The sequence below is a fragment of the Manis pentadactyla genome, chromosome 4, assembly GCF_030020395.1.
Source record: "Manis pentadactyla isolate mManPen7 chromosome 4, mManPen7.hap1, whole genome shotgun sequence".
NCBI classification, from domain to species: Eukaryota; Metazoa; Chordata; class Mammalia; order Pholidota; family Manidae; genus Manis; species Manis pentadactyla.
The window spans coordinates 181,963,850-181,984,860 of record NC_080022.1 but is presented as its reverse complement, the minus strand read 5'-3'; the positions used below and the strand labels follow the sequence as shown (position 1 = coordinate 181,984,860).

General features: G+C 44.8%; 1 long non-coding RNA gene across 2 annotated transcripts in view; it reads left to right on the top strand.

Annotated features, from left to right (window-relative positions):
* Positions 1-19,263, top strand: part of LOC118919842 (uncharacterized) — a 56,278-nt gene extending 37,015 nt beyond the window's left edge. For both annotated transcript variants that reach the window (XR_008997435.1, XR_005027683.2), the window contains exons 2-4: positions 3,642-3,793; positions 14,383-14,634; positions 16,066-19,263. This is a non-coding gene — a long non-coding RNA (uncharacterized LOC118919842). The remainder of the gene's footprint in view (positions 1-3,641; positions 3,794-14,382; positions 14,635-16,065) is intronic.
* Positions 19,264-21,011: the final 1,748 nt, after the last annotated feature.

Sequence of the window (21,011 nt, the reverse complement as noted above, 5' to 3'; positions counted from 1 at the left end):
GATATAAGAGAGGCAGAGTAGCACAGAGATGTCCCAGCATCATTTAATGGTTCTTTCTCCTCTAATTTTGAATGCCAATTTAATCATAAACTTACTCTTCTATATACATACCAAAATCTATTTTGGGGATAAGTGGCTAAATATTTGAAAGAAAGTTGGTATCATTTCTCAAACCGTACACCACAATATAAAGATCAAAAGGACTAAATAGTTAAATGCACACACAAAAAAAGCTAAAATAAAATATAGATGCATATATCTCTGATCTTGAGCTTGGTTTAGTTTGTCTATCGATAATGAGATGTGGAAAATTTTATTCCCCACAATTCCACTTACTGATGGAACTCATTGGTTGGAGTAAGTTCATGAAGTAGAAAGGGAGGCAGTGATGGGGGCTGAGTAATGAACATTGCTCTGTGGGAGAGACAAGAAGAGTCTTCTTGATATTCCAACAGGAAAGGAGGAGGAAAACACGAGGAAAAACAACAGGAAGTAAGACAAAGGAGGACACTGTGATGGGTATGGAGGGTAAAAGGAAGAAGTTTCTAGAAGAAGCAAGATGTTGAACTGCTACCAACTACCAAATCAGAGTCTGAGCAGATTTTCAATAGTATCTATAGGACAGAAGATGTCTACCAAGTATCTGGGTTATATGAGTACAAAAGCAGTGGAGAAAAATCTGAAAGAGGAGCAACTAGTAGATTTTCTAATTTAAAATTTTATTTTTTACATCAGGAGTCTGCCAACTACAACTCATGGACCAAATCCAGCCACACCCCTTAGCTTATGTATGACCTGTCTTTCCTTTCTGGCCACCGTCACAGCGTTGAGTAGTTGTGATAGGGAACACATGGCCCACAAAGTGTAAAATATTTACTATCTGGCCCTTTATAGAAAAACTTTGCTCATCCCAGCTTCACATTAAAAACAAACAAACAAACATGATTTAAAAGCAAACAGCAACCTCAGAAACAAAACACCGGATGCAAATATACCAAATAACAATACCCTAAGTGCACAAAGGGCCCTTCCAAATTTATTGAAAAACTCTCAGTTAGCAATAGGCAGAGGACTTGAAGAGACAGGTCACTGAAAAAAAATAGAAGTGAATGGAAGTTCAGTCTTGGGAGTGAGCAAAGAACAGAAAAGTAAACCACAATCTTGCCAGTGTTTGGAATAAGGGTGTCAGAATGTGGACATATACTGTTGGTTGGGGATGTAAGCAATTTGACAATATACACTGGAATCTTACAAAACAGGGGGCTATACTCTTTGATCAAGAAATGCCATTTCTGAGAAGCTATTTGCAAATATGAGTATGGAAAGGTGAGCATATTCCCTGTACTAACAGTATCCCCAGGTCCATCTCTTACTAACTGGGATAAATGAAAGTTGCCAAACCTAAGTTTCAGTTTCTTCACTTGTAAATTGGGAATTAAAAACAGTACTCAATCACAGGGCTGTTGCGAAGATTTAGTGTGAGGGTACACATACATTTTTATGAAGAATTGTTACCTAGTAGTAACATGTATCAAATCCCAATTACTTTTTAAAAGTGGGATAATAGGCATATAGCTAAATAGTGGTGTTTTGTATAGAGGAACATTGTCAGCCACTAAATTAATGAGTTTAAGGCATATTAGTGATATGCAAAGAATTCATAGTGAAAAGTCAGAGTACAAAACTGAATATGCAGTGTTATTCCAATGAGAAATAGAAAATCTGTAAATGCATCTGCATGTACCTAAAAGGACTGGAAATAAATATACCAAATATTAAGAGTAGTCTCTAGGAGGAACAAGGTTGACCTACTACTTGCTGTTTTAAAAAAAATTATCCTACATATGATTTTTCATAATCAACACACTAAACATTTTCTAATATAAAATATAATAGGTAGGCAATAACTAGAAAGTTACGTATGTTGAGGGAAGGAAAAAGTACAATCATACGTTGACTCTTAACTCAGGAGAAGCGAAGACAGGCTCCCACAGGTGGGAATCGGTCTCTTGTCTACTTCGGGCCAGTCTCCCAGGTGTAAGGTCTGCACCAGGAGAGGAAAAGATGCCATGGGGGTCTGTGTGGATCATAAGTCATGCTACAAACTCCTCAGCGTCTCTTTCAGAAACCAGGGGTCCCCAGCCTACCCGCCCTCTCTCTCTATTATATTAGAGTCCTGCCACGACTCGGGGGTCTCCCCAGGTAAATGCACCTGTCCCCTCCCACTCCACCTGAGCACACCTTGAGTCTGGTGCCTTCTCCACTGTAGCTCGCCAGCCTCCCCCTGTTCCATCAACAGGATGCCTTGGTGCTCAGCCCACCCAGGTGGGCTCCCTAAACTGCCTGGGAACGAGGCTTCAGCCTGCTAAGCAACCACTCATGGTCTCCCCGTGGAGAGCCACTCAAACATGATTATCAACTGTTTTGCTTTTCCTGTCCTTAGGACTGCATGGCCTTTTCTGGAATTTAATAGCTCAGTTCACATCACTGGAATCTGATCATACAGTCCTTCAAATTAAAACAAATCTTCTCACTCTGGTCTACAAGACCTTGGTGATCTGGCCCTTGCTAATCTTTCTGGACTTCTGGTCTTTCAAGTACAGTAGGCCTACACACTTCTGTACTTCCTACTGGGAGTGCCTGTTCCCTTCCCTCTAAATCTTTCCCTGGTCCCCCCATCCTAGCCAATGTACTTCCCCAATCACTCAATTTTCTCCTCCCCAGAGAACTTATTTTATTGTATGAATCTCATATTTATTTCCTATCTTCTCCTATTTGCATGTGAAGTCCTCAAGGGAGAGGCTCTGTCTTTTGTCCTATGCCCAAGGACCTAGTGTGGTGTAGCACTCAGTGAATGTTCACTGACTGAATAACAGTGATTATTTCTAATGACTTCAACTTAGCCTATGAAGTTCTTCCACATAGGCAAGGTAACAGCTAGCACTGAAAAATAGAACACATTTAATAATACACCAGTAACATTTTTGTAGGTACTGCTGAAATGCCTTTCATGGCCTGGGATGATAAGGCATCACCATAATACTAAAAATAAGAGAAATGGGAAATAGAGAGTCCTGAGAGCTTAAAGAGACCATGGAGATCATTTAATCCTGCTTTTGCTAGTTCACAGAGGAGGCCCTGAGGCCCAGAGAGGGCCCCACTGGTGGCTGAGCAAAGCCAGACCATGAACCAAGATCCTGCAGATCTTGCTTGAAGAACCCACACAGTTCCAGAACCTTCCAGAAGTCCTCCCCATACACACTCTTTTTGCTACCTCTACTGGTTCTGGGAGAGTTCAGAGAATGTATCACTTGCTGGGCTAAAAGAATTCTGTTTCTGTTCTGGGGATGTAGGCAGCAAGAAGAGTCATCATTTCCCCCTGTAAAAAGGTTTACTGAACACGTGGGAATGCTTGCAGGGCCAGGTCCAGGGGTTTGGTTTCCTGCCTCCTAAAAACTGGTTTCACCTAAGCCAAGAAACGAGTTATCAGATAGGAATGGCATTCTATCATCCAGCCTCGGGTCTCCAGAAGCCTAGAGGTGAAAGTCTTTGGGACATACTTCCCTGATGAAACCATCAGGGCATCCTTCTGACAGGTAAGTGGGGAGGGAAGGAATGTGTTATGAACTAATCTTTCATAGATGACATTGGATGTGAGGACTTGAATGCCTGAACGCTAACAACACTTCAGTAAAGAAAATCTTCAGTGAAGAGCTTCCTAAATGGCATCTCTGTGACATGTAGAGAATGGCCTGGAGAAACTGCAAAGAGCTGAGTTATTTGTAAGCAGAAGGTAAGTCCCAGTTGAGTCACTGTTTCTGGGGACAGAGTAAAAGCAGGAGGGCTTGACAAGATCAGAAGAAAATACAGGCCCAGGGGAACTGTAGACTATCTTCCATTGTAACTTTTCAAAACCATGAGAGTTTCTATCACTTGGAGAGCTATTTAATTATGGTGATTTTTTGAAGACAGAAGCCTAGGCTCCAGGTGGAGGATCAGGACAGATGTGGATAATATAGTTTATTCTGATGGAGTTGAGTAGGGGGGAAGTAAGTGTTATCTGTTGTCTATGATGTGCTAATCATTTTTCAATCACTGACTCATTCAAGCTTCCAAACCATGCCATGAGGTTCCTGTTACTGTCTCCATTCTTCAGAGGAGGAAGATGGGGTTCAGGGGGGCTCTGGGAGCCCACCACCAAGGAGAGGTGGGAAGCAGATCAGGGCTTTGAACTCTTTGCTTATGTTATGCTGAGAACAAGAACAATCCCCACCCTCAGATGCTAATCAGTACAATTATATTATGAACGTACTTTATTAAAAGGAAAAAGTAAGTGAGAAGGCATCTTCTGGTTTACAGTTTACCTGCCAAGCACCAGTGCTTTTCCATAGTTCTGACTCATCGACTGCTTCTATGGCTTTCCAGGCAAAAAACCTGGGGTTTTGGGTACCACATACCCACCTCCACGGGGTTTCTCCCCATGAGTTTCACAGATGGGTCCATAATGACCTGTAGCCTCCACTTGCCTGTCCAAATTAGCAGCGCATCAGGCTGACCTCTGCCCACACGCAGGTGGGGGAGTTGTGAGTTTGCACAGGTCCAACCCAACTTTCCTGTTTGATCTGTGGTCCTGACCTCCTCAGAGAGAACCGAGCTCTGTGGTTGCTTTTACTAGTGGTGACTCGTTGAAGCTGCAATTTTGCCAATAAACGTGAGCCACAAGGTCCCTCGCACTGCACAGCTATTATGCTGTCTGGGCCACGCAGCTGGGCCCTGGGACCTGGCGCTGGCCTCAGAGGGAAACCACAGTTTAAAAAGATGGATGAAGTGGAGAAGGGCCAGATGCACTGCTGCTGATGTGATCAAGGTAAAGGGGGCACCTGGTCATGGCCTCAGGGAATTGGTGAGCCAGAGAAATCCTCAAAACCCTCAGAGCCATTTTTTTATTTGGTGATTCCTGTGAACACTACAGTAAGCCACAGATATGCTCAGGATGTGGCCAAATGGAACTTAACCAGAGTTACCCAGTCAGAAGATTGCCCATCTGTATGAGTTTCACGTGCTGCTGTAACAATATCATAAATGTAGTGGCTTAAAACGACACCCATTTATTATCAGTTCTGGACATCAGAAGCGTGAGATGGGTCTCCCAGGGCTAACACCAAGGTGTCGGCAGGCCTGGGTGCCTTCTGGAGGCTCTCGGCAGAGAATCCACTTCTTGACTCTTCCAGCTTTGAGCTGGTGTGTGTTCCCTGGCTCACGAGCCCTTCTCCATCTTCAAAGCCAGCAGCAGGGGCTGAGTTCATCTCACGCTGCCGTGTCTTGGCTTTTAAGTCCAGGCAGCATTAAGGTGTGGATCGAGTAAAAGGCTTTTCCAAGTTTTCTCTCTACCTGTTGGGGACCTGTTGGGGACCAAATGTCATTTTCATGTGCTGAAATCCTGGCTCCATTGTGAGGCATTAGGTTAGTGCCCTCAGAAGAAGAGACAGGAGAGAGCTTGCTTGCCATCTCTTTGTTCTCCACCATGTGAGGATCCAGCAAGGTGACTTTTTGGAAACCAGGAAGCAGGCTGTCGGCAGACATGGCATCTGCCAGTACCTTGATCTGGTAAGTCTGATAAGCCTGAACTCAGCAGTGTTCAGAGCTGGGAGAATGTTTGTTAAGTCAGTTAAGTCACCCAGCCTACAGTCATTTGCTATAGTAGTCCAAGCTGACTAAGGCACTATCTATGGTATTCATTAACAAAAAAGGAAGAAAAACAAACATTCCTTGATGGAGCTATCTATGCCTCTTCTGGTGTAGCTGCTGGAGTCTTTGGGTAATAACTGTTAAGTCCTGGGGTCAGGTTCATTTACTGCCAATCACCATGTAGTTGACCATTAAAAGGTCAAGTTACTTAACCGCTGGCCACGGTTTTTCCATCTTTGTAATGGGCATGATTCGCCCGGTCCCACACTCCAGGGCTATCATGAGTAAACAGCATAACGAAAAAGTACCTTGAAAAGAATGCTGTGTAATCAAGCAGTTTCTGTGACCTCACCAAGATAGGTGGGGGAGAGGCCCACCCCACGGCTCAGCCCTCTTAGTTCGTTACCTGGCTCATGAGCTGCTCTCTTATTGCGGGTGTTTTATTTGTTTTTACGTTACGCATCTGATTGGATTTACGGATTTAATATATAGCAGTGCCTCCTAAGGAGGAGGATGTCTGTGGGCCCGTGGTTGGTGCTCCATGGACATTTAAGGAATAATAAATGAGCAAAGGAAGCGAAGAGAGGCAGGAAAATGTGTGGCAAGTGGTGGCGTCCCGCCTCACTGCTCTTGAGTGAAGGAAGCTCTGTTTCTTGGGGAGATTTAAGACCCCCAACTTGGGTGCTTCTGCTCAGAGATATGGGGACAGGAACCGATGCAGACCCTCAAACACAGGCCGTGAGGGGTAGAGGGCCACCCTCCTGCCCATCTTGGGAAGTACAGAGGAAAACGCCACACCCTTTATATCTTTTGTGAAGACAACCCTGGTTTCCAGGGAGTTTGTTAATCAGTGAAGCACATGTTATTCCAGGCTTGCTAACTGAACATCCTTCTGTTACACGGTAGTACCTGAAAATAATGGGTAGCAGGCTCTAAAATAACATTGGACAATTAAATGAAGGAACAAGGGGAGGGAGAATGTATCTTCGTCCCTGGACAGCGTGCACACAAAAAGCCAAGAAAACCCCCAAAACATTTAAATTGTATGGCATGATAATTTTTGATGGAGTTCGATCATTTTCAGTTCTGCGGTCCAGGGTTACGTGATGTTTGGCTGTAGCCCTGCTCTGCCTCAGCTCCTGGGGGAATGTGACCCGCCTGCACAGACGGGGCTCAGTGTGCAGATCGGAGACGTCGGAGGACCTGGGGGCTGCCAGAGCCCCTCCGCGTCGGGCACTCGTGGACGCGGCAAAGGCTGTGCGCCCAGCTGCCTGTTCCCCGCCTCCTCCCTGCCTCTCTCCGGAGCTGGGCAGCGACTCAGGCCCCAGGGAGAGGAGCCTCCTGTGAGTCAGGGCTGAGTGAGCCGCTGTTGCTTCACCCCTAGCCTCCCGGGGGCTTGGAGAGCCGACCTGCTTGTCCACAGCCGCAGGAAACTGCAGGGCTTGGGCCAGTGCAAAGCAGTAGTTTGATGTGAATAAGCCAAAAAAAAAAAAAAAAAGTGTTTCTCCAGATTGAATTTAATGGAAAACAACCACCCGCCCCCAAACACTCTTTCCGTTTGGGCTGCTCTATGGTCCAGCGTCTGCCTCTGACTCAGAGGCAGGAGCAGAGGCTGGCACCCCAAATCCAGAAGCGGAGGGCCTGGGGCCCTAGGGCTTGGGACCACAGGTCTGTCAAGGTGAGGTGGGCCTCAGAGCGGCCAGGCTTTGTCCACCGCTGAAGTGGAAGGAGACAGAGCTGGGCCAGCCAGGCCACGGTGGGGGGAGCGGGGGGCCGGAGAGGGGCCCAGGCCCCCTGCCCTGCAGACACCCGCCCGCTGAGTGAGGGAGCTTCCCCTGCAAACACTGCCGAGTCTCCGAGGAGGAAAGGCTCCTGCAGACGGGCCAGGAAGGCGGCATCCGAAGCTGCTGCGGGCACCGGGCAGGGCGGGCCGGCCTGTCTGCTCTCCCCCCTCTCTGGCTCCCTGGGAACCTCTCTGACATCATGGTGAAAACCAGGCCTGGCTTTCAGATGTTGGCGCTGCCCCGCCCAGCTCAGCCCAGCCAGCTGGACCCTCCCAAAACGGGATCTCTTTTGTCAGCTGCCTTTTATAGAACTATAAAACCAAAAGTTCAAGTAAGAAGGCTTAGACCAGTCATCAAAAAAGGCAGGCTTCGCCTCCTGTACACTTCCTGCCCTTCTCCCTCCGGCGGCGGCATCCACCACCCGTCTCTCAGCCTCGTAAAGATCCGACAACCCCATAAGGCACATTAACCTGCCTGGCGGGGTGAGGGGGGGATTAGGGGAAAGGGAAGGGGCGAGGGGAGGTATGCCACGGCCCTTGGGGGGAAAGAAAAGATAGGTCTGTAAAGCAGTGAAAGGGAACCGCTTGGGGGAATGTCAGGTGGCTCAGGACCACAGTCAGTGCGGGAGAGACGTTTGCCAAATTAACTGAGAGCTCTGCTATTTCAAATGACCTCTTTAGGTGTTTAATCCTTCGTCCGAAGAATAAATGAATAGGGTGGTAGGATAGCAGATGGCGCTAGGCTCCCCTGAGTTTAGAAGGGAGAGAACCGCAGACATTCGGAGCTTCACAAAGGAGCTGTTTTAATGGCTGCAGACAGAGGCAAATACGTGAGCTTCGTTAGGTTTATCTTCTCAACAAAAAGTAGGGCTAAGATCAGTTTGATAAAGATCTTTGTGATTCTTGGGGGAATGAGATACATCCACAGCTGAGGGAGTCCCATTTATACGCTAAGAACAAAAATCAGAACCAATGGAACTCACCCAAAGGTCCAAGACGATGGCTGAGAAAGCACAGCTGCCCCCACAGGGACCACCTTGTTCCCTGGCCCTACCTTATCCGCACGCAGTCTGCAGCTTAAAGGATTAATGTGAAGTGTAAGGAAAGGTGTTATTAGTAAAGCCATTCTTTGCTCAAATTAGATCTGTGATCTTGACCCGATAAAGAGACTTTTTTTAAGATGTAACACACAGGACCTTTCTTTTGGCCTTGAGATGTTCACATGTATGTTGAGCATTAACATTCCTGTGGGTCTCTCAGATTATATCAGGCCGTTATATAACTGGCATTATAGGATCAGAAAGGATCTTAAAGATAGTACCTAGGTTGAAATCTTAAATTTGTGAATAAGGTTGAGGGAGGTTCAGTGACTTAGGCTTTGTATACGCCCACATTTATTCATCAAAGATCATTATTACTACTGCTTGCTTTGTTCTGTTGTTATTATTTAATGCCTACACATACTCAGCATTGCTCTGCATGCTGGGGAGCCACGGCAAACAAAAGGGACAATGTTCTTGTCTTGTGAAGCTTATAGACAATTTGGAGAAATGAACATTAAACAAGTGAACAGATGTGAAAACAATACTTTCAGGAAATGATAAAGAACATGGTGAAGGAGATGATAGTACTTTAGATACACTGGCCAGGGAAGGCCTCTCTAAGCAGGTGACTTCTGAGATGAACTTTCAGATAAGACTGAGCCAGCCATGAACAGTGCTGAGAAACGAGTTTCCTAGGCAGTGGGAATGACAAGTGCAAAGGCCCTGAGGCTGGAACAGTCTAGGTATATTTTGGAGGCAGAGATAGACCACAAGCACAGCTGAAGTATAGTGAGTAGAGTGAACAATGAGAAGAGTCGTTTACAGTCCACCGCCCACCACCACCCTACTCTCAGCTGTCTATAAAGAGGTCCCCAGATCTTTGTGCAGTCCCAGAGTTAATGTGCCCTTGGTCTTGGTGTGACTATCATTCCCCATCTTGTCCTACATTCTCAGAAAAACAACTGTAAGAAGGCTTGTGACCCACCCAGGAAAATATCAAAACTCCTTGCATCCTGCATCACATTGCAGTTTACCATCAAAATTCCAAGTATACAAGAACATCCGTGATCACTAGACCTTCAGATCTTGTGCATTGGGTTGTGTGCCCCCAAATAATACAGGGGAGTCCTAGCCCTCAGGACCTGGATGTGACCCTATTTTAGAAATAGGGTTTTTGCAGATTTAACCAAGCTGGCCTGAGGTCATTAGGGTGGGCACTAATCCAATATGACTGGGGTCCTTATAAAAAGGAGAAATTTGGACACAAGAGACAATCCCTTAAAATCCTTCCACTGTGATCTAAAACTCAGAGTCTCACATTAGCAAAATGCCCCAGATCCTTATGCATTTCTAAGAATATTCTCTCTGAATGCCTGCTGCAACGGAAACCGACCAACTGAAAGGTCATGGCTGCCCTTTCAGCCTTCTGCAGCGGGCGTGCTTCCTTACCCGCATGAGCAGGGCCTCCAAGGTGCTGACGTGTCTTACTTGATCCACACGCCATCCTTCAGACCATTTCTCCATCCTCTCTCCTCTCCGACCCCACATCCTTTCACCCCCACAGCCCTAGACTCCATGCCGTGAGCCAGCCCCTGCGCTGCTGCGTTAGCCTCCCCCCCCCCTTGGCTACGGAAGACTTGGCGCCCAGCTCAATTTCACCACCAACACCAGCTGCACTGATCCTAATCTTCAGTAGTTTCCATAACCACACAGACGGGCCTCCCATATTCAGGTCTCAGGGCTTGGGTCCTTTTTCGTCCCGTGATCTTGAACTCTGCACTTCCTCAGTCTCTCCCTTCCATGGCCACCCCGAGCCCACAGTAGAACTCTTTCTCCCAAACCTCATTTTTGAAGGATACCACTGTCCAACCACCACCTGCTGTCTTCCAGATAATTCTCTCCACAGCCCCGATCTCAGAGATTCTTTGGCCCTCCCCAGACCGTTAACCAGGGACTCTTCCACTGGACACCATTCCTTCAACCCTTTCGTGGCCACTGTCTTGTGTATAGTCTCAGCTTCTATCTCTCCCTGCAGCCTAGCGACCTGAAAATCTCCCACCCTGCGTCAGTCCAGCCCTCCACTGACTCTGAGCCAGCGTATTTGGATATGGCTGGAGAATGGGGAAAGCAGGGTTATCTGGGCACGTGTTAATTTTTGACCACAAGCCTCACTGGGCTCTCAGCACTGCCTGGCAAACCTAGACATTCCCCGGCCAGTACCCCCACCCCATCCTCCAGCGACACTACTTCACATCCCGTCTCACCTTATATTCACCCCCTCACTCTCAGCTGATGATTTCATCTTTACTCACTGAGAGAACAAAGCAGGCAGAAGAGAACTTCCTCCATCCTCCTACAAATGAGTCAGCCCTCCACCAGTCTCAGTGCCCTTGTCTTCTGCCTTCCTTGCAGACCCTCACCTGCAACTGCCTTCATTGTTGGTGCACCGGGACCCATCCTGAATTGCTTACTTGAAGGCTTCGCTCCACAGCGATTGCTCCTTTTCTCAGTGCCATCTTTTCTCTCTTATGTCGCATTCTCATCAGTCCATTAATACACTGGAATAGCTCCCATTCTAGAGGATCTCTCCCTGTTCTCGTAGCTTCCTCTAGCCATCACTTCATTTTCTTTTTGCCATGTCACAAAACTCCTTGAAATTGTCCTATGCTCCATCTCCACCTCTTCATCTTAGGTGCTCATCTCAACCCTCTCCCGCAAGGTTTTTGTCCCCATTTTTCTGCTCTTGTCTCAGCCTTTGGGCCAGAATTAAAGACCAGTTCTCAGTCCCCATCAGGAGATGACAGGAGCATCTGGAACAGAAATCTTTCTTCACTTGGCGTTTTGGACATTAGACTCTCCTGGTTTTCCTGCAACCTCAGTGGATTCTCCTTTTCAATCTCCTTTCCCTGGTCCTCTAAGTATCCGTTTGCTCTAGGGCTTTGCTCTTGACCCTCGTGTCTTCTGTGTCTATGCTACCTAGCAGATCTCAGGGCTTTCAATGTCATCTATATGTTGATGACTCATGAATTTTTATCTGGAGACCCAATCTCTCCCCTGAATTCCAGAGCAGTATGCCCGACTGCCTACCAGACATCTCCACCCTGACATCTAATAGATATGTTAAATCTAACATGTCCAAAATGGAAATTTGGATCCTTCCCTCTCACTCCTCCCACAGGTTTCCCCACCTCAGTGAATGGTGTTACCATTCTCCAGCGTCTGTGTCCCAAGTGTAAGATTCATCCTTGAACCCTTTCTTTCCCTTCAATTGCAGACAAATCCGTCAACAGGTCTGTCTGCTGTACATGTGGATGGAAAGAACTGACCAATACTACAAGGAAAAATAAAAGCAGGGTGTGGGATAGAATATTCCAGAAGGGAGGGAAGGACAGGGGTATAATTTGCTAATTGTGGTCAAGGATGGACTTTGAGAAAGTGACATTAAAGCAAAGACTTTCCTGAAATATGGGAAGATACAAACTCCAGCAGCATCTGGGGAGAAAGCATTCTAGCAGAGCAGAGAGAGAGCATAAAGGCCATGAGGTGGCCAGGAGCAGGTCAGGTCTGAGAAGGCACAGAAGGTTCAGAGTGCCCGAAGCTCACTGATGGCTGACGGAGGCCAGAGTATGAGGGATGTAGTCAGCCTGAGTAAGCTGAAATTCGCATTTATTCTAATTGTTATGGGAAGTTACCAGACAGTTTTGAGCAGGAGTGTATCATGGTACAATTTGTGCTTTATAGGTAATACCAGCTGCCTGGTGGAGAATGGATGAAGAGACCAAGAGAAGAAACTATGGGTCCAGCTAGGAGCTTACTGCAGTATTCTTGAAGAGGGGGTCAGCAAACTTTTCCTGTAAAGGGCTGTCCTACAGATGGAATGTGTGTGCCCCCAAACTCATACACTGAAGCCCTAATCCCAATGTGATAGTATTTGGAGATGGGGCCCTTGAATGGTGATCAGGTCATGAGGGTGGAGCCCTCTTGATGGGACTGGTACCCCTACAAGAAGAGACGCAAGAGTGCTCTTTCTCCATCTTATACAACAAGAAGACAGCCATTTGTAAACCAAGAAGGTGGCCTTCACCAGGACCTTCCCCTGCCATGCAGGCATCCTGATCTTGGACTTCCCAGCCTCCAGAACCGTGAAAAATACATGTTTGTTGTTTAGGTCACCTAGTCCATGGCATTCTTGTGTAGCCACCTGAACTGATTAAGACAGCTAGACAGTAAATAATTTAGGCTTTGTTGGCCATACGGTCTCTGTCCCAACTCCTGAATTCTGCTGGGCGGTGCTAATTCAGCCACAGTTGATATGTAAATTGGTGGGCGTGGCTGTGTTCCAACAGCCCTTCCCAGCAGGCCCTGGGACATTGCTGGACTTGGCTCATGGGCCATAGTTTGCAGGCTTCTGTTCTAAATTAGAAATGCTGAAGGCTTGGCCTAGGCCTGTAACAGGAATTGCTTTAGAGGTAATTCTGGGCAGTCTTGTTGCTAATGGACCCATTGCTTCTTTCTCTTGGTCTCTTAGAATCCATTTTCCACCAGATAAATAGATGAAATGTGGGAGCGAGGGGCTAGTACAGAATTAAAGATACCCCCTTAGATCCACTTTTTAATCCTTCCCTTTTATCACGTTTATGCAGGCATTTCTTATTTGTCATTTCTCAGATAGTACGAACGTTTATATTGCTGTTAAGATGAGCAGGTGAAGTCGCTATCAATGGAAAAGTAAGTGTCGAGTCCACGTTGTGAGAAGGATGACCTCCACGCAGAGGGCCTTGGTTTTCTGCTGAAATAAAATGTTCTCCCCCTAAACAATTTTCTATCTCCATGATATGTGGGTAGCTCACCAAAGGGTGGTAGGGGATGATGGTGGGCTAGGTCTTCTTAGATGGAGGAGTGTTTTATCATTGAAATCCTTTAGAATTCAGTGCAAGGTGCCAATAAAAAGCAGATACTTTGTTGTTCTCTGGATTGCTTTTAAATTCTCTACCTTCAGTTCATTTGTCTATTGCCTGTGCCCGGGGCAAACACACCCACAGCCCCCCAATTCCCTTAGTACATCATTATCTTTCCTGTCCCAAGGAAACAGTGAGGGCCCTTGACTCACACCTTTGCAGAGAAATGGTGAGACGCAGATACTTAATCTTGATTCTACCATAAAGTCTATATTTGGTGTTGAGAAAAACCTCCCATTAGGAAAAAGAGAAAGGAGAACGAGAGAGCAGAAAAAAGAAGAAAAAACCTAGTTGTTTAAGGAATTAGGTGTCACCGAATACCAGAATACCTAGAATTTTCTCAAGGACAACAATCAATGAATACAAAGTATCAAGCACAGTAGTAGGGACATTTCACATACTGCTGAGCATGAACTGAACACATGAGGAGAATCTAAGGGGGTGGCCTACGCACCAGCAACTCCCCACTCCCCTTTTCTGAGCCTGCCCAGGTTGCCATCTCCGTGCCGGGAGCAGCCTGGGCTGGGTCGGGCTGCAGAGCCTTCTCGGAGTAGTAATAAAGTGCACACTTATAGTGTTGGGCCGAGTGACAAGAACAACATGAAATAACACTCTACCCACCCACTGAGAAAACCAAGTGTGTCACACTCCTCTGTGTCATGGTTTTAAAAATATCTCCACTGACGGTCCAAGTCTCAGGTTGGGCTGGAGGGGTGTTTAATGCCTAACTGTGCCAGGTGGAAAATGTTTCCATCAGAGTCCCGAGGACCAGAGTGATGGACGTCTGCTGGCCTTGTGCGTGTGTGCGCGCCCACGGACGTGCATGTAAGAAAAATGAGGGTGGGTGGCTATTTCATTGCTCATTTCTTTGCCCTTTCTCTTTCTTTTTAATTACATGTTCCTGACAAAGAGGTGTGGTCCCTGGCACTGCAGCCCAGAGTCCCCTCCACCTCTAACCGCATGTGGAGAAGAGTACAGAAGGCTTCTCAGCACTCGGCGTGATTCTCAGCCTCAGTGGAAACATAAACCCTTGGACCAGCGAAGCGCTAAGTCCCCTGGAGAACGAGGGGTTTAGAAGCCCGGTGAATGTCTGGAGAGAGACTGGCTCTTCCCAGGGCTTACTCTCTACCTTGCTTCATTGCTTAAGAAGAGCAGAGCCCAGGTAAGTGTAGGAGAATTCTGTCGCAGACGAGGGGGTTGCAAAGCACAGGGTGAGCCTTTAACCCTCTTGTGGTTTATTCTTGTTTACTTTGGAACCTCCAGCATTTATCAGCAGGGAAACTCTTGCCAGTTGTTTAACCTTTAAGCCTAAATGTCCTGATTTGGGAAAGGGGGTAATAATAGCATCTGCGGATCAAGGTTGCAGTGAAGAGTAAATGACGTGGCTCAAGGCAAGCACTTCATCCGGGACCGGGCACAGCTCATGGATTCAAGAAATGTCAGCTGTGTTTGTAGCTTCAGAGCATTACACGTTGCAAACATGTAGAAACAAAAGTCTTCCGCTTGCATATCACAAAGGAAAAATACGTGAGACCCGTGGTGTTCTCTGGTACCCCTGTGCTCTGACCCCACCTCCGTCCCCTTAGACATGGGTGTGCTCTGCTCCTCTGACCTCCTGGGGATTTCTTCATACACATCAAGCATCCAGGCCTTTACATTTGTTCTTTCTTATGCCTGGAAAATTCTACTCTCAGATATCCTCATGACATGCCCTACCACTCCACTGTATTGGCCCAAATTTAATTTATTAAAGAGACACCTTGCTCTCTGAACAGTGTACAGTGACGCCCTAGCTCTCCAGTCATCGTTTATCCCTGTTTGCTGTGTTATTTGCCTTTTTACCACTACCTGCATGTTATGTATTTACTTAACAGTGTATTTATTATCCGGCTCCTCTGCTAGAATATAAAATCCATGAATGTAAGGATTTTGTCTTTTCTTGTCTGTTGCAGCATTTCTAACATCTAAAGCGGTGCTGAAAATACAGAAGGCATATGCTAAATATCAATTCAATGAACAAATAAATAAAACATTTACATAATTCCTATTTTATAGTGGAAGCTTCACATGGTCACCCAGTCAATTAATCATTGAGCCAAATCTCACACCAGGATCTCCACATGTCCTTCCAGTTTATCCCAACAAAGAAGAACGATGAAAGCATTCAATCTTACCTTTGTAACTTTTGACACGCAATAACTTTCCATCTAAATTCATGAAATTCACAATTGAATCATTGCAAGCTTTCCTCTCATTGGTATTCTCAGCCCATATCATATTATGCGTGATTGGAGATATTCCACATATGTGTAGGGAAAACTCTAAGATTTTTTTTTCTATGACTAGATTCTTCTTGTCATCTACTCACTTCCTGAGGGTCTCATGATTTGTATAAGCTCCCAGTAATTAGGAAGAGTTGACCCTGTGCCCCTAGGCTTTCTCAAGGTCACCTTGTCTCAAATAGCAGAAGGGCCCCTCTCTGATTGGTTCTTTGTAAAATATGTTTCATGCTAGAAGAAAGAGAACTTTTCCATCCTGGCAATGTAGTGTATCCCCCAAATCACATGCATAAACATTCTTTCTGGCCTTATAGGATTTCTGTATAATGGAGTAAATCATGACAATCTCAAGTCTTGGAAACTGCATCAGACTGAACCATGACCTATCAAAGTCATCAAACAAGATATCAAGGGATCAGACAAGGGAATGAAGATGTCTGCTTGAAATTCTGAAGACACCGAAGACCATTATCATGCTGTTCTTTCATTTCTCTTCAGTTTGAAGATAGCTGAACTGGCTAAGTGTGAGTCCTACTACCGTCACATACTGAAAAGTAAACTCCAAGGCCATTATTGGAAAAAATAAGAAATTGGCTAAATGCTCACATCTCTACAAATCAATCCATGCTTTTACTTTGGATAACAGAGCCAGCTCTGGTCCTCACCAACAACTAACCTAGCTTTGAAGGCATATAATGTGTGCCAGTCTCAACTGTCCCAGCTCAGAGTCAGGTACCACAAGAATATTTTATTTTATTTTATTTAGTTCAAAAGAGAAACCTACCCCATTCAGTTCAGGGTCTACGTGTTCTCAGGACTTTCAGGACTTGGCGAATGGAGGACATGGTTTTGCTGGCTGCTGTGTTCCATTTTGGACACAGTAAGTCATTTTCTCTTTGTATCTGAAACAGAAGCCTGATTGTTTTACATCTGGGCAGTGGAGCTTGTGCTCCTTCAGCAGCCTGGCTCTTTATAATGACCTATGGGTATTTTCCTCTGCCATTTAACTCATACATAGTAGGAAATAAATCTAAACCTTCACCCTCTAGTTCAGATCTCTTCCCGCTGCTGAAAGGATTCAGGGTGCATTGAGTTCAAAAAGAATTAGCAGCAACTATGCATCCAAAACCTAACAATTCCAGTAGGGAACTTCCCTGGAAGCATGTTTATGCCATGAATTTTCTGCACCCTCATCCATCTCCCAAATTTCCCCAGACTTCTTGTACCGTGGCATTGTTGCTGAGAACCTCTCCAAAGAGGTCTCACTCCAGTGATGGTGGCCAAGCAGCTGCCAGCCGGTGACATCAGACCTATTGGCAGGAACCACAGTGGCACTTCTGACAATTTGCCAGGAGTTCCAGGAGCCAGGCATGAGGCGAATAGTCCAAATAATCATTTCTGCCCAAGCTGTCCTCAGCTGGGGCAACCTACCACAAATTAAAGGCCATCTGTCTGGACCATACAGGCTATGCTGCCAGAAGAAACCAGATGTCAGCACATTACTCTAGTCCACGACCTCTTTTAGGAGATTAACGTGGATTATTTATGGGTGGGCTGAGGTGGTTGCCCTATATGAGCCTGTTTCCTGGTGCAGGGCTTAAGAAATTATGTATATATGATATATAAACTTTGCAACGATATCATTAATTTTGGGTTTTGCCAAGTTCCAGACCTATGTACTCTATAAGTGGGCTTCTGGTCCTGTTTCAATAATAATAATTAAAAAAAAACCTCCCATGTCCCATTTCTCTGTGTTTTCCACGGGCTCTATGTAAGTATAGATATGAATACTCTCCTATGGAGAGTCACTGGTGTTTAGTTCTTGGCAACTCTCTGTGAACTCTCCTGCAGTTTGAGAAGGGTTCCAGGTTAAGAGCCTTTTTAGAATTGGAAGAGAATTGGGTGACGTCATTCTTGATGGTCCTTGTTCTTCTAAGTTGCAAACTGATAGGTCCTCTTTCCAAAGCAAATGCTGGGCCAGTTCACTTATCCCATGAAGGGAAGAAAATCAGATGCATACAGAATTAAGAGTTATAAAAGTTGCATTCTAGTCCTGGCTCTACCATCTATATGCTTGGGAACCTGGGCAAGTTGCCTGTTCTTTCGAGGTCTCTGATTATTCTTTTCTGTATTTTGGAAGTCTGTGTCTTACATATAATGAGTGTTAAAGTCATGGGAGTCGGCGATGTTGCAACCTCTGCAGTGTGCTGGCCAGGGCTTCACAGCAAAGAAGTACCCCGAGCCCCATACCATCCTTCCACTATTTCATTGAACATTCGTGTAAAACCTGCTTATAATCATCTGAGCCTGGAAGGTAATTCCATCTCATACATAGGTACAGTTTTTTTATGTTTTAACATTCCAGGGATATTCCAGAAATGTAGCTTTCATATAAATGAAATAAAGTACCACCCATTATTTGAAAATTCCCCAAGAGTTGTTTCCCAGTTTAGAAAGCACATCAAGAGTGGAAACAGCTCCATGATACTTGAACTGTTTGATAAAACATGTTTGTAGTGGGTTTGCTACCCTGGGTAGTGCTGTGTGTGTGGCCCTGTTTGTATGAGCCTGCATTGGCTTCTGGTGCCTTCACAGGCACACACATCTGACTAGTTTACTATGTTTGTATCACCTGTGTAATCAACTATGTTATCACTATCTTAACAGTCTTAACAATTTTTATTAGAGCCTGCATTTTCATTTTGTACTGAGTCACACAAATTATATAATCATTCCTGAAATAGGGGTTGGTGAAGATTTCCTATAAAGAGCCAGATAATAAATACTTTGGGCTTTGAGGGCCAACAGGGGATGAAAGATACTAAGTAGGAACTTACATAATAATTAAAAAAATAATCAAAATGGAAAGAAAATCTTTATCTCATGGGCCGTACTAAAACAGATGTAGAGCTGTAGCTGGTATTTTACTGACCCCTGTATTAAAATATACGTTTTATTATAACATAATCACCTAATTTCTCCTTCTTGTCACCCTTAGGGCATTATGCTTATTTTTCTGGAATTGTGTTTGTAGACAGGTGATATTCCCTGTGAAATTCATTTTAAGGACTACACTACAAAATCCATTTCTCCAAAAGGGGGCATCAGTTCGGAGAGCCTTGCTCTAGAGCATTCCATTGATGATCTTTTACCTCCTTTCTCTTCTCACTAGAATTCACCCTACACATTGTTGCTTTGCCAGACTTATTTTTCTCAAAATGCAGCTCTGGTCATGCCATGCCACTGCTCAAAAGTCTTTAACCGTATTTTCTACAGGGTAACTTGTGGATATTTCAGATTTGGACTGAAATTTCTCTGTATAAACTAGTTCTAAGATCTTCTAGTCTTTATCTCCCACTGATCTGGTGACACTTCTTATCCACCATCATTTAACCCCTCTTTCCAAGGCTGGCTCCTTCAGGAAATCACTGGGCCAGAGTTCCATGGCTCTCTGGGTCTTTCTCATGGTTCCACTCACATTTTGTGCTAAATTCTCCCTATTATTTTGGAAGCACCTTGGAAGCAGAGACTCAATACGCCTCCAGAATCTTTAACAAGTATTAAATAACCTTTTGATAAAAAGTATTAAATAACCATTTGTACAATTGGATTGGATTATGATATTTACTAATCCAGGTTTTAAGCCTGAGATTATTTGTTGGATAAAGCATCTCACCCTGGAATTTCTCTTCCAAAATCCCTTAACTGACATCAGGTGTAGCACACACTGATGCTTGCATTTTGAGAGTACAATTTCCCTTCTTTTCTAAAAATGAGACAGACATGCAGCTTGATTTTGTTCCTGTGTCCTCCCTACTTCCCTCTAGAGGACGTTTTGGATTAGTCTAAGTCAACTAGGAGAAGAGTTGCCAGAAAAAATATGGGATGCCCAGTTGTATTTGAACTTCAGATGTATGACATATAACTTTTTAGCATGTGTCCCTAATATGGTATGACTTGACTTAATCAGGTAGACCAAAAGGAAAATTTTATGTTTCATGTTTTGGAGAGAGATTTTTCTCTTTTGGGCTAGACCTAAGCAGGGAGCATGAAGGCCACTTGCAGCCATTTTGTGAGCAATAGTCTTAGGCTATCACCAATGCTCAGTATGGAAATGCAAATAAAGGTTTTAAAAATCTGAATCCTCGCTAATGTCATTGAGCCACACGTCATACCTTGCCTGAAATCTGCCTTATCTCTGTGTCCGTAGATGAAAAAATGAATAAATATCTTTTTTATTTAGGCCAGTTAAATCTTGGCTTTCTGTTACTTGTAAGCAAATACATAGTGATTAATTTGTTTTATTTTGGTTCCACAGCAAACAGATATCCCCAGATTCCAGTGTCTTATTCCTAGCATTTAGATCACAGGTTTAATTCCTGCAAAATCCAGTGGGCAGGGCTGTTTCCTGTGGCCACAGACTCCACACCTAACTCCTGTTAGCTTTTTATAAATAGGAACCAGGGAAGGGGCCATGAATACAGCAGTGGAAAATCTGTTTGCTGCCATTGGACATACAAGTTAAAATCCCAGCATGACTTTCAGGACATGGACATCTAGCTGCAACTTCTAATGCCCAGTCTTTTCTGAATCTTTAACCAGGCAGCTACTTTTCTTTTTCTCTGTATTCCAGTGATGCTTTTCTAGTAGAAAGCTGCTTTATTTTCCTGCTCAGCTTCTATTCTCCCTATCCAAATAAAAGTACTTTCATTTTCCTTTGGAAACTATCTCTTGAATTCACAGACTCCATGCTTGGGATGGCACTAAAAAATGCCACCCTACCTCGCCCAGCCTAATTAGCGTATACACTTCTTCAGATCACTGTGATTGGTTCAAAGGTGGACATGTGATCATGCTAGTCTAATGAGAGTAAATCTAGAATTCTTGCTAGAACACTTGGGAAGTTCTTACTCTGTGTTATTAAACTAATATATCTAGAGCTTCTTAGCACAACCACACAAAAGGAAACCAGCACAAAAGAATGCACAGACAACTGATGGGAAGGTAGGAAGATCCATTTTGCTCTCATTTGGTACTTAATTCTGGCTGTATCTGAAGTTAACTCCATTCTTGGACTTTTTGTGAGTTATGTGAGCTAATAAGATCTTACATTTGCTAAATACAGTTTCAGGGAGGGTTTGGTTGTAAGTGACAGAAAGCTAAACAGTGTATTGCTTCTGTAGCTGTGCTCATGGTTTAAGAGGATGGTCTTTCAAAGGAAAGAATAAGTATGAATTGAACACTTACTGGACTAAGCTAT